Source organism: Lissotriton helveticus, chromosome 5_1 (assembly GCF_964261635.1).
Source record: "Lissotriton helveticus chromosome 5_1, aLisHel1.1, whole genome shotgun sequence".
Classification (NCBI taxonomy): Eukaryota; Metazoa; Chordata; class Amphibia; order Caudata; family Salamandridae; genus Lissotriton; species Lissotriton helveticus.
The window spans coordinates 1,650,719,273-1,650,731,817 of NC_136065.1; the positions used below are offsets into that span (position 1 = coordinate 1,650,719,273).

At 38.5% G+C, this 12,545-nt stretch overlaps 15 non-coding genes across 15 annotated transcripts; all 15 read left to right on the forward strand.

Moving 5' to 3' along the window:
* Positions 1-12: 12 nt before the first annotated feature.
* On the forward strand, positions 13-85 carry TRNAQ-UUG (transfer RNA glutamine (anticodon UUG)). Its single transcript has one exon. It is a non-coding gene; the product is annotated as a tRNA-Gln (tRNA).
* An 803-nt stretch (positions 86-888) lies between these two features.
* On the forward strand, positions 889-961 carry TRNAR-CCU (transfer RNA arginine (anticodon CCU)). Its single transcript has one exon. It is a non-coding gene; the product is annotated as a tRNA-Arg (tRNA).
* Positions 962-1,607: 646 nt separating this feature from the next.
* On the forward strand, positions 1,608-1,680 carry TRNAR-UCG (transfer RNA arginine (anticodon UCG)). The gene has a single exon. It is a non-coding gene; the product is annotated as a tRNA-Arg (tRNA).
* Positions 1,681-2,483: 803 nt separating this feature from the next.
* On the forward strand, positions 2,484-2,556 carry TRNAR-CCU (transfer RNA arginine (anticodon CCU)). The gene has a single exon. It is a non-coding gene; the product is annotated as a tRNA-Arg (tRNA).
* A 646-nt stretch (positions 2,557-3,202) lies between these two features.
* Positions 3,203-3,275, forward strand: TRNAR-UCG (transfer RNA arginine (anticodon UCG)). Its single transcript has one exon. It is a non-coding gene; the product is annotated as a tRNA-Arg (tRNA).
* Positions 3,276-4,078: 803 nt separating this feature from the next.
* Positions 4,079-4,151, forward strand: TRNAR-CCU (transfer RNA arginine (anticodon CCU)). Its single transcript has one exon. It is a non-coding gene; the product is annotated as a tRNA-Arg (tRNA).
* A 646-nt stretch (positions 4,152-4,797) lies between these two features.
* Positions 4,798-4,870, forward strand: TRNAQ-UUG (transfer RNA glutamine (anticodon UUG)). The gene has a single exon. It is a non-coding gene; the product is annotated as a tRNA-Gln (tRNA).
* Positions 4,871-5,673: 803 nt separating this feature from the next.
* Positions 5,674-5,746, forward strand: TRNAR-CCU (transfer RNA arginine (anticodon CCU)). The gene has a single exon. It is a non-coding gene; the product is annotated as a tRNA-Arg (tRNA).
* Positions 5,747-6,392: 646 nt separating this feature from the next.
* On the forward strand, positions 6,393-6,465 carry TRNAR-UCG (transfer RNA arginine (anticodon UCG)). Its single transcript has one exon. It is a non-coding gene; the product is annotated as a tRNA-Arg (tRNA).
* Positions 6,466-7,987: 1,522 nt separating this feature from the next.
* Positions 7,988-8,060, forward strand: TRNAQ-UUG (transfer RNA glutamine (anticodon UUG)). Its single transcript has one exon. It is a non-coding gene; the product is annotated as a tRNA-Gln (tRNA).
* Positions 8,061-8,863: 803 nt separating this feature from the next.
* TRNAR-CCU (transfer RNA arginine (anticodon CCU)) lies at positions 8,864-8,936 on the forward strand. The gene has a single exon. It is a non-coding gene; the product is annotated as a tRNA-Arg (tRNA).
* Positions 8,937-9,582: 646 nt separating this feature from the next.
* TRNAR-UCG (transfer RNA arginine (anticodon UCG)) lies at positions 9,583-9,655 on the forward strand. The gene has a single exon. It is a non-coding gene; the product is annotated as a tRNA-Arg (tRNA).
* Positions 9,656-10,458: 803 nt separating this feature from the next.
* Positions 10,459-10,531, forward strand: TRNAR-CCU (transfer RNA arginine (anticodon CCU)). The gene has a single exon. It is a non-coding gene; the product is annotated as a tRNA-Arg (tRNA).
* A 646-nt stretch (positions 10,532-11,177) lies between these two features.
* On the forward strand, positions 11,178-11,250 carry TRNAR-UCG (transfer RNA arginine (anticodon UCG)). Its single transcript has one exon. It is a non-coding gene; the product is annotated as a tRNA-Arg (tRNA).
* An 803-nt stretch (positions 11,251-12,053) lies between these two features.
* On the forward strand, positions 12,054-12,126 carry TRNAR-CCU (transfer RNA arginine (anticodon CCU)). Its single transcript has one exon. It is a non-coding gene; the product is annotated as a tRNA-Arg (tRNA).
* Positions 12,127-12,545: the final 419 nt, after the last annotated feature.

Below are 12,545 nucleotides of genomic sequence, written 5' to 3' on the forward strand. Positions count from 1 at the left end.
AGCAGGACACCTGACCGCGTGGCCTAATGGATAAGGCGTCTGACTTTGAATCAGAAGATTGAGGGTTCGAGTCCCTTCGTGGTCGGTTTTTGCCAATGGTCACACAATTCAGGTTTCCATTCAGAATGGAAGCAGGCTCTTCCAATACTCTCATAGCCATCATGTTCTCATTCCTAATTAATAATAAAGTGGAGTACATACTGCACAGTCATTTAGATTACATCTTCTGTCTAAAATCTAGTGCATTTAAGTGGCATTAAAAAGTGCTTCTATGTACACGCACTGAATATGTACTAGGTTTGAGGAATTTTGACTTCACAGAATGGGTTTTTAGCTTAAGTGTGTGTAGATGAACTGCAAGGTGTGTAAGTATGTGTTCATGGAGTGCTTCAAGTGTAAAATCTGTATGATTTGTGCAGTTAAAGTGCTAATTTTGCCTACGAGAAAGAAAAGTACTACAGAAGAATTATAAAGGATTGGCACATTGGCTGCCTTTGCTGATGACACAGTTGGCTAATTTGTAAAGCATTGGCCTATTAAGTTGCAGAGTGTGGTTTAACTTGGTTAGTAGACTTGGTGCCTGTTTCTGTGTCCTGCTGAAGACAAGGACGGCTTGATACCACTGTCAAAGCCCAGTTTAATGAGAAAAGCATCCATGGAAGAAGAAGTGTTGATTCGAAAATGGTACTCCTCCAATTTCTCTGCACTTGCTACAAATGCAGAGTCTCCATTATAGCACAGAACAGAGTGTTAAAGTCGGGGATGGAAGAGGATGAAAATGGGAAGTTTACTTATGGAGAGAACTGAGAAATATCCTGTGTGCAGACACCAGTGTTGGACGATTGAATACATTTAAATAATGCCTCTAGATCGCTGGCATTTATCTGTGCCTCAGTGGCCTAATGGATAAGGCACTGGCCTCCTAAGCCAGGGATTGTGGGTTCGAGTCCCATCTGAGGTGCAAACCAAAGTTCACTCTTACTTTTCCAGAAAAATAAGTATATTTATTACATGCTTCCTCTCAGATGTTTATGAGGTATTAGGAACTTTGAAATGGTACCATTTTACTTCTGTACTCTTCAGAGTCATGTTGATGTTCTGAAACTACAAAGTCAATTTTTAAACACCTATCTTTGTCAGATGCATTTTTGACCCGGCAGAAGATATTCCTTTGGAAAAAATGATTTGAATTGGATTGGTGTAACTGTTGTTCCTAGAGGTGGTGAAAGGCTTTCAGGCACTTGAATAGGCCAAGTCAGGATTCATGAAACGTATACAACCTTTGAGTGTGTGTAAATTGGAATATCCAGGAAGGAGCAGTTTGTACTACTTTCAAAACAGTTTCTCTCCACTTCTGGAAACATCCAGAGCTATATAAAGCATACTCTGAGCTTTAATCTCATGAAGAAAGAGGTTTAAATGCAAAAAAGAAAACAATAGCTTATCGTACTGGTGACATTCTCATTATATAAATTCCAAAAAAGTGATTTAATTGAAAGGAGCTGAAAAAACCCCACAATGGTTTGTAAACTTAAATAACTATAAATAATTTATTTTCCATCCTTGCATACCACATACAGTATATAAATAAACGCAGCAGGACACATGACCGCATGGCCTAATGGATAAGGCATCTGACTTCGAATCAGAAGATTGAGGGTTCGAGTCCCTTCGTGGTCGGTTTTTGCCAATGGTCACACAATTCAGGTTTCCATTCAGAATGGAAGCAGGCTCTTCCAATACTCTCATAGCCATCATGTTCTCATTCCTAATTAATAATAAAGTGGAGTACATACTGCACAGTCATTTAGATTGCATCTTCAGTCTAAAATCTAGTGCATTTAAGTGGCATTAAAAAGTGCTTCTATGTACACGCACTGAATATGTACTAGGTTTGCAGAATTTTGACTTCACAGAATGGGTTTTTAGCTTAAGTGTGTGTAGATGAACTGCAAGGTGTGTAAGTATGTGTTCATGGAGTGCTTCAAGTGTAAAATCTGTATGATTTGTGCAGTTAAAGTGTTAATTTTCCCTACGAGAAAGAAAAGTACTACAGAAGAATTATAAAGGTTTGGCACATTGGCTGCCTTTGCTGATGGCACAGTTGGCTAATTTGTAAAGCACTGGTCTATTAAGTTGCAGAGTGTGGTTGAACTTGGTTAGTAGACTTAGTGCCTGTTTCTGTGTCCTGCTGAAGACAAGGACGGCTTGATACCACTGTCAAAGCCCAGTTTAATGAGAAAAGCATCCATGGAAGAAGAAGTGTTGATTCGAAAATGGTTCTCCTCCAATTTCTCTGCACTTGCTACAAATGCAGAGTCTCCATTATAGCACAGAACAGAGTGTTAAAGTCGGGGATGGAAGAGGATGAAAATGGGAAGTTTACTTATGGAGAGAACTGAGAAATATCCTGTGTGCAGACACCAGTGTTGGACGATTGAATACATTTAAATAATGCCTCTAGATTGCTGGCATTTATTGGTGCCTCAGTGGCCTAATGGATAAGGCACTGACCTCCTAAGCCAGGGATAGTGGGTTCAAGTCCCATCTGAGGTGCAAACCAAAGTTCACTCTTACTTTTCCAGAAAAATAAGTATATTTATTACATGCTTCCTCTCAGATGTTTATGAGGTATTAGGAACTTTGAAATGGTACCATTTTACTTCTGTACTCTTCAGAGTCATGTTGATGTTCTGAAACTACAAAGTCAATTTTTAAACACCTATCTTTGTCAGATGCATTTTTGACCCGGCAGAAGATATTTCTTTGGAAAAAATGATTTGAATTGGATTGGTATAACTGCTGTTTCTAGAGGTGGTGAAAGGCTTTCAGGCACTTGAATAGGGCAAGTCAGGATTCATGAAACGTATACAACCTTTGAGTGTGTGTAAATTGGAATATCCAGGAAGGAGCAGTTTGTACTACTTTCAAAACAGTTTCTCTCCACTTCTGGAAACATCCAGAGCTATATAAAGCATACTATGAGCTTTAATCTCATGAAGAAAGAGGTTTAAATGCAAAAAAGAAAACAATAGCTTATCGTACTGGTGACATTCTCATTATATAAATTCCAAAAAAGTGATTTAATTGAAAGGAGCTGAAAAAACCCCACAATGGTTTGTAAACTTAAATAACTATAAATAATTTATTTTCCATCCTTGCATACCACATACAGTATATAAATAAACGCATCAGGACACATGACCGCATGGCCTAATGGATAAGGCATCTGACTTCGAATCAGAAGATTGAGGGTTCGAGTCCCTTCGTGGTCGGTTTTTGCCAATGGTCACACAATTCAGGTTTCCATTCAGAATGGAAGCAGGCTCTTCCAATACTCTCATAGCCATCATGTTCTCATTCCTAATTAATAATAAAGTGGAGTACATACTGCACAGTCATTTAGATTGCATCTTCAGTCTAAAATCTAGTGCATTTAAGTGGCATTAAAAAGTGCTTCTATGTACACGCACTGAATATGTACTAGGTTTGCAGAATTTTGACTTCACAGAATGGGTTTTTAGCTTAAGTGTGTGTAGATGAACTGCAAGGTGTGTAAGTATGTGTTCATGGAGTGCTTCAAGTGTAAAATCTGTATGATTTGTGCAGTTAAAGTGCTAATTTTCCCTACGAGAAAGAAAAGTACTACAGAAGAATTATAAAGGATTGGCACATTGGCTGCCTTTGCTGATGACACAGTTGGCTAATTTGTAAAGCACTGGTCTATTAAGTTGCAGAGTGTGGTTGAACTTGGTTAGTAGACTTAGTGCCTGTTTCTGTGTCCTGCTGAAGACAAGGACGGCTTGATACCACTGTCAAAGCCCAGTTTAATGAGAAAAGCATCCATGGAAGAAGAAGTGTTGATTCGAAAATGGTTCTCCTCCAATTTCTCTGCACTTGCTACAAATGCAGAGTCTCCATTATAGCACAGAACAGAGTGTTAAAGTCGGGGATGGAAGAGGATGAAAATGGGAAGTTTACTTATGGAGAGAACTGAGAAATATCCTGTGTGCAGACACCAGTGTTGGACGATTGAATACATTTAAATAATGCCTCTAGATTGCTGGCATTTATCGGTGCCTCAGTGGCCTAATGGATAAGGCACTGACCTCCTAAGCCAGGGATAGTGGGTTCGAGTCCCATCTGAGGTGCAAACCAAAGTTCACTCTTACTTTTCCAGAAAAATAAGTATATTTATTACATGCTTCCTCTCAGATGTTTATGAGGTATTAGGAACTTTGAAATGGTACCATTTTACTTCTGTACTCTTCAGAGTCATGTTGATGTTCTGAAACTACAAAGTCAATTTTTAAACACCTATCTTTGTCAGATGCATTTTTGACCCGGCAGAAGATATTTCTTTGGAAAAAATGATTTGAATTGGATTGGTATAACTGTTGTTTCTAGAGGTGGTGAAAGGCTTTCAGGCACTTGAATAGGGCAAGTCAGGATTCATGAAACGTATACAACCTTTGAGTGTGTGTAAATTGGAATATCCAGGAAGGAGCAGTTTGTACTACTTTCAAAACAGTTTCTCTCCACTTCTGGAAACATCCAGAGCTATATAAAGCATACTATGAGCTTTAATCTCATGAAGAAAGAGGTTTAAATGCAAAAAAGAAAACAATAGCTTATCGTACTGGTGACATTCTCATTATATAAATTCCAAAAAAGTGATTTAATTGAAAGGAGCTGAAAAAACCCCACAATGGTTTGTAAACCTAAATAACTATAAATAATATATTTTCCATCCTTGCATACCAACTACAGTATATAAATAAATGCAGCAGGACACCTGACCGCGTGGCCTAATGGATAAGGCGTCTGACTTTGAATCAGAAGATTGAGGGTTCGAGTCCCTTCGTGGTCGGTTTTTGCCAATGGTCACACAATTCAGGTTTCCATTCAGAATGGAAGCAGGCTCTTCCAATACTCTCATAGCCATCATGTTCTCATTCCTAATTAATAATAAAGTGGAGTACATACTGCACAGTCATTTAGATTACATCTTCTGTCTAAAATCTAGTGCATTTAAGTGGCATTAAAAAGTGCTTCTATGTACACGCACTGAATATGTACTAGGTTTGAGGAATTTTGACTTCACAGAATGGGTTTTTAGCTTAAGTGTGTGTAGATGAACTGCAAGGTGTATAAGTATGTGTTCATGGAGTGCTTCAAGTGTAAAATCTGTATGATTTGTGCAGTTAAAGTGCTAATTTTGCCTACGAGAAAGAAAAGTACTACAGAAGAATTATAAAGGATTGGCACATTGGCTGCCTTTGCTGATGACACAGTTGGCTAATTTGTAAAGCATTGGCCTATTAAGTTGCAGAGTGTGGTTTAACTTGGTTAGTAGACTTGGTGCCTGTTTCTGTGTCCTGCTGAAGACAAGGACGGCTTGATACCACTGTCAAAGCCCAGTTTAATGAGAAAAGCATCCATGGAAGAAGAAGTGTTGATTCGAAAATGGTACTCCTCCAATTTCTCTGCACTTGCTACAAATGCAGAGTCTCCATTATAGCACAGAACAGAGTGTTAAAGTCGGGGATGGAAGAGGATGAAAATGGGAAGTTTACTTATGGAGAGAACTGAGAAATATCCTGTGTGCAGACACCAGTGTTGGACGATTGAATACATTTAAATAATGCCTCTAGATCGCTGGCATTTATCTGTGCCTCAGTGGCCTAATGGATAAGGCACTGGCCTCCTAAGCCAGGGATTGTGGGTTCGAGTCCCATCTGAGGTGCAAACCAAAGTTCACTCTTACTTTTCCAGAAAAATAAGTATATTTATTACATGCTTCCTCTCAGATGTTTATGAGGTATTAGGAACTTTGAAATGGTACCATTTTACTTCTGTACTCTTCAGAGTCATGTTGATGTTCTGAAACTACAAAGTCAATTTTTAAACACCTATCTTTGTGAGATGCATTTTTGACCCGGCAGAAGATATTCCTTTGGAAAAAATGATTTGAATTGGATTGGTGTAACTGTTGTTCCTAGAGGTGGTGAAAGGCTTTCAGGCACTTGAATAGGCCAAGTCAGGATTCATGAAACGTATACAACCTTTGAGTGTGTGTAAATTGGAATATCCAGGAAGGAGCAGTTTGTACTACTTTCAAAACAGTTTCTCTCCACTTCTGGAAACATCCAGAGCTATATAAAGCATACTCTGAGCTTTAATCTCATGAAGAAAGAGGTTTAAATGCAAAAAAGAAAACAATAGCTTATCGTACTGGTGACATTCTCATTATATAAATTCCAAAAAAGTGATTTAATTGAAAGGAGCTGAAAAAACCCCACAATGGTTTGTAAACTTAAATAACTATAAATAATTTATTTTCCATCCTTGCATACCACATACAGTATATAAATAAACGCAGCAGGACACATGACCGCATGGCCTAATGGATAAGGCATCTGACTTCGAATCAGAAGATTGAGGGTTCGAGTCCCTTCGTGGTCGGTTTTTGCCAATGGTCACACAATTCAGGTTTCCATTCAGAATGGAAGCAGGCTCTTCCAATACTCTCATAGCCATCATGTTCTCATTCCTAATTAATAATAAAGTGGAGTACATACTGCACAGTCATTTAGATTGCATCTTCAGTCTAAAATCTAGTGCATTTAAGTGGCATTAAAAAGTGCTTCTATGTACACGCACTGAATATGTACTAGGTTTGCAGAATTTTGACTTCACAGAATGGGTTTTTAGCTTAAGTGTGTGTAGATGAACTGCAAGGTGTGTAAGTATGTGTTCATGGAGTGCTTCAAGTGTAAAATCTGTATGATTTGTGCAGTTAAAGTGTTAATTTTCCCTACGAGAAAGAAAAGTACTACAGAAGAATTATAAAGGTTTGGCACATTGGCTGCCTTTGCTGATGGCACAGTTGGCTAATTTGTAAAGCACTGGTCTATTAAGTTGCAGAGTGTGGTTGAACTTGGTTAGTAGACTTAGTGCCTGTTTCTGTGTCCTGCTGAAGACAAGGACGGCTTGATACCACTGTCAAAGCCCAGTTTAATGAGAAAAGCATCCATGGAAGAAGAAGTGTTGATTCGAAAATGGTTCTCCTCCAATTTCTCTGCACTTGCTACAAATGCAGAGTCTCCATTATAGCACAGAACAGAGTGTTAAAGTCGGGGATGGAAGAGGATGAAAATGGGAAGTTTACTTATGGAGAGAACTGAGAAATATCCTGTGTGCAGACACCAGTGTTGGACGATTGAATACATTTAAATAATGCCTCTAGATTGCTGGCATTTATCGGTGCCTCAGTGGCCTAATGGATAAGGCACTGATCTCCTAAGCCAGGGATAGTGGGTTCAAGTCCCATCTGAGGTGCAAACCAAAGTTCACTCTTACTTTTCCAGAAAAATAAGTATATTTATTACATGCTTCCTCTCAGATGTTTATGAGGTATTAGGAACTTTGAAATGGTACCATTTTACTTCTGTACTCTTCAGAGTCATGTTGATGTTCTGAAACTACAAAGTCAATTTTTAAACACCTATCTTTGTCAGATGCATTTTTGACCCGGCAGAAGATATTCCTTTGGAAAAAATGATTTGAATTGGATTGGTGTAACTGTTGTTCCTAGAGGTGGTGAAAGGCTTTCAGGCACTTGAATAGGCCAAGTCAGGATTCATGAAACGTATACAACCTTTGAGTGTGTGTAAATTGGAATATCCAGGAAGGAGCAGTTTGTACTACTTTCAAAACAGTTTCTCTCCACTTCTGGAAACATCCAGAGCTATATAAAGCATACTATGAGCTTTAATCTCATGAAGAAAGAGGTTTAAATGCAAAAAAGAAAACAATAGCTTATCGTACTGGTGACATTCTCATTATATAAATTCCAAAAAAGTGATTTAATTGAAAGGAGCTGAAAAAACCCCACAATGGTTTGTAAACCTAAATAACTATAAATAATATATTTTCCATCCTTGCATACCAACTACAGTATATAAATAAATGCAGCAGGACACCTGACCGCGTGGCCTAATGGATAAGGCGTCTGACTTTGAATCAGAAGATTGAGGGTTCGAGTCCCTTCGTGGTCGGTTTTTGCCAATGGTCACACAATTCAGGTTTCCATTCAGAATGGAAGCAGGCTCTTCCAATACTCTCATAGCCATCATGTTCTCATTCCTAATTAATAATAAAGTGGAGTACATACTGCACAGTCATTTAGATTACATCTTCTGTCTAAAATCTAGTGCATTTAAGTGGCATTAAAAAGTGCTTCTATGTACACGCACTGAATATGTACTAGGTTTGAGGAATTTTGACTTCACAGAATGGGTTTTTAGCTTAAGTGTGTGTAGATGAACTGCAAGGTGTGTAAGTATGTGTTCATGGAGTGCTTCAAGTGTAAAATCTGTATGATTTGTGCAGTTAAAGTGCTAATTTTGCCTACGAGAAAGAAAAGTACTACAGAAGAATTATAAAGGATTGGCACATTGGCTGCCTTTGCTGATGACACAGTTGGCTAATTTGTAAAGCATTGGCCTATTAAGTTGCAGAGTGTGGTTTAACTTGGTTAGTAGACTTGGTGCCTGTTTCTGTGTCCTGCTGAAGACAAGGACGGCTTGATACCACTGTCAAAGCCCAGTTTAATGAGAAAAGCATCCATGGAAGAAGAAGTGTTGATTCGAAAATGGTACTCCTCCAATTTCTCTGCACTTGCTACAAATGCAGAGTCTCCATTATAGCACAGAACAGAGTGTTAAAGTCGGGGATGGAAGAGGATGAAAATGGGAAGTTTACTTATGGAGAGAACTGAGAAATATCCTGTGTGCAGACACCAGTGTTGGACGATTGAATACATTTAAATAATGCCTCTAGATCGCTGGCATTTATCTGTGCCTCAGTGGCCTAATGGATAAGGCACTGGCCTCCTAAGCCAGGGATTGTGGGTTCGAGTCCCATCTGAGGTGCAAACCAAAGTTCACTCTTACTTTTCCAGAAAAATAAGTATATTTATTACATGCTTCCTCTCAGATGTTTATGAGGTATTAGGAACTTTGAAATGGTACCATTTTACTTCTGTACTCTTCAGAGTCATGTTGATGTTCTGAAACTACAAAGTCAATTTTTAAACACCTATCTTTGTGAGATGCATTTTTGACCCGGCAGAAGATATTCCTTTGGAAAAAATGATTTGAATTGGATTGGTGTAACTGTTGTTCCTAGAGGTGGTGAAAGGCTTTCAGGCACTTGAATAGGCCAAGTCAGGATTCATGAAACGTATACAACCTTTGAGTGTGTGTAAATTGGAATATCCAGGAAGGAGCAGTTTGTACTACTTTCAAAACAGTTTCTCTCCACTTCTGGAAACATCCAGAGCTATATAAAGCATACTCTGAGCTTTAATCTCATGAAGAAAGAGGTTTAAATGCAAAAAAGAAAACAATAGCTTATCGTACTGGTGACATTCTCATTATATAAATTCCAAAAAAGTGATTTAATTGAAAGGAGCTGAAAAAACCCCACAATGGTTTGTAAACTTAAATAACTATAAATAATTTATTTTCCATCCTTGCATACCACATACAGTATATAAATAAACGCAGCAGGACACATGACCGCATGGCCTAATGGATAAGGCATCTGACTTCGAATCAGAAGATTGAGGGTTCGAGTCCCTTCGTGGTCGGTTTTTGCCAATGGTCACACAATTCAGGTTTCCATTCAGAATGGAAGCAGGCTCTTCCAATACTCTCATAGCCATCATGTTCTCATTCCTAATTAATAATAAAGTGGAGTACATACTGCACAGTCATTTAGATTGCATCTTCAGTCTAAAATCTAGTGCATTTAAGTGGCATTAAAAAGTGCTTCTATGTACACGCACTGAATATGTACTAGGTTTGCAGAATTTTGACTTCACAGAATGGGTTTTTAGCTTAAGTGTGTGTAGATGAACTGCAAGGTGTGTAAGTATGTGTTCATGGAGTGCTTCAAGTGTAAAATCTGTATGATTTGTGCAGTTAAAGTGTTAATTTTCCCTACGAGAAAGAAAAGTACTACAGAAGAATTATAAAGGTTTGGCACATTGGCTGCCTTTGCTGATGGCACAGTTGGCTAATTTGTAAAGCACTGGTCTATTAAGTTGCAGAGTGTGGTTGAACTTGGTTAGTAGACTTAGTGCCTGTTTCTGTGTCCTGCTGAAGACAAGGACGGCTTGATACCACTGTCAAAGCCCAGTTTAATGAGAAAAGCATCCATGGAAGAAGAAGTGTTGATTCGAAAATGGTTCTCCTCCAATTTCTCTGCACTTGCTACAAATGCAGAGTCTCCATTATAGCACAGAACAGAGTGTTAAAGTCGGGGATGGAAGAGGATGAAAATGGGAAGTTTACTTATGGAGAGAACTGAGAAATATCCTGTGTGCAGACACCAGTGTTGGACGATTGAATACATTTAAATAATGCCTCTAGATTGCTGGCATTTATCGGTGCCTCAGTGGCCTAATGGATAAGGCACTGACCTCCTAAGCCAGGGATAGTGGGTTCAAGTCCCATCTGAGGTGCAAACCAAAGTTCACTCTTACTTTTCCAGAAAAATAAGTATATTTATTACATGCTTCCTCTCAGATGTTTATGAGGTATTAGGAACTTTGAAATGGTACCATTTTACTTCTGTACTCTTCAGAGTCATGTTGATGTTCTGAAACTACAAAGTCAATTTTTAAACACCTATCTTTGTCAGATGCATTTTTGACCCGGCAGAAGATATTCCTTTGGAAAAAATGATTTGAATTGGATTGGTGTAACTGTTGTTCCTAGAGGTGGTGAAAGGCTTTCAGGCACTTGAATAGGCCAAGTCAGGATTCATGAAACGTATACAACCTTTGAGTGTGTGTAAATTGGAATATCCAGGAAGGAGCAGTTTGTACTACTTTCAAAACAGTTTCTCTCCACTTCTGGAAACATCCAGAGCTATATAAAGCATACTCTGAGCTTTAATCTCATGAAGAAAGAGGTTTAAATGCAAAAAAGAAAACAATAGCTTATCGTACTGGTGACATTCTCATTATATAAATTCCAAAAAAGTGATTTAATTGAAAGGAGCTGAAAAAACCCCACAATGGTTTGTAAACTTAAATAACTTTAAATAATTTATTTTCCATCCTTGCATACCACATACAGTATATAAATAAACGCAGCAGGACACATGACCGCATGGCCTAATGGATAAGGCATCTGACTTCGAATCAGAAGATTGAGGGTTCGAGTCCCTTCGTGGTCGGTTTTTGCCAATGGTCACACAATTCAGGTTTCCATTCAGAATGGAAGCAGGCTCTTCCAATACTCTCATAGCCATCATGTTCTCATTCCTAATTAATAATAAAGTGGAGTACATACTGCACAGTCATTTAGATTGCATCTTCAGTCTAAAATCTAGTGCATTTAAGTGGCATTAAAAAGTGCTTCTATGTACACGCACTGAATATGTACTAGGTTTGCAGACTTTTGACTTCACAGAATGGGTTTTTAGCTTAAGTGTGTGTAGATGAACTGCAAGGTGTGTAAGTATGTGTTCATGGAGTGCTTCAAGTGTAAAATCTGTATGATTTGTGCAGTTAAAGTGTTAATTTTCCCTACGAGAAAGAAAAGTACTACAGAAGAATTATAAAGGTTTGGCACATTGGCTGCCTTTGCTGATGGCACAGTTGGCTAATTTGTAAAGCACTGGTCTATTAAGTTGCAGAGTGTGGTTGAACTTGGTTAGTAGACTTAGTGCCTGTTTCTGTGTCCTGCTGAAGACAAGGACGGCTTGATACCACTGTCAAAGCCCAGTTTAATGAGAAAAGCATCCATGGAAGAAGAAGTGTTGATTCGAAAATGGTTCTCCTCCAATTTCTCTGCACTTGCTACAAATGCAGAGTCTCCATTATAGCACAGAACAGAGTGTTAAAGTCGGGGATGGAAGAGGATGAAAATGGGAAGTTTACTTATGGAGAGAACTGAGAAATATCCTGTGTGCAGACACCAGTGTTGGACGATTGAATACATTTAAATAATGCCTCTAGATTGCTGGCATTTATCGGTGCCTCAGTGGCCTAATGGATAAGGCACTGACCTCCTAAGCCAGGGATAGTGGGTTCAAGTCCCATCTGAGGTGCAAACCAAAGTTCACTCTTACTTTTCCAGAAAAATAAGTATATTTATTACATGCTTCCTCTCAGATGTTTATGAGGTATTAGGAACTTTGAAATGGTACCATTTTACTTCTGTACTCTTCAGAGTCATGTTGATGTTCTGAAACTACAAAGTCAATTTTTAAACACCTATCTTTGTCAGATGCATTTTTGACCCGGCAGAAGATATTTCTTTGGAAAAAATGATTTGAATTGGATTGGTATAACTGCTGTTTCTAGAGGTGGTGAAAGGCTTTCAGGCACTTGAATAGGGCAAGTCAGGATTCATGAAACGTATACAACCTTTGAGTGTGTGTAAATTGGAATATCCAGGAAGGAGCAGTTTGTACTACTTTCAAAACAGTTTCTCTCCACTTCTGGAAACATCCAGAGCTATATAAAG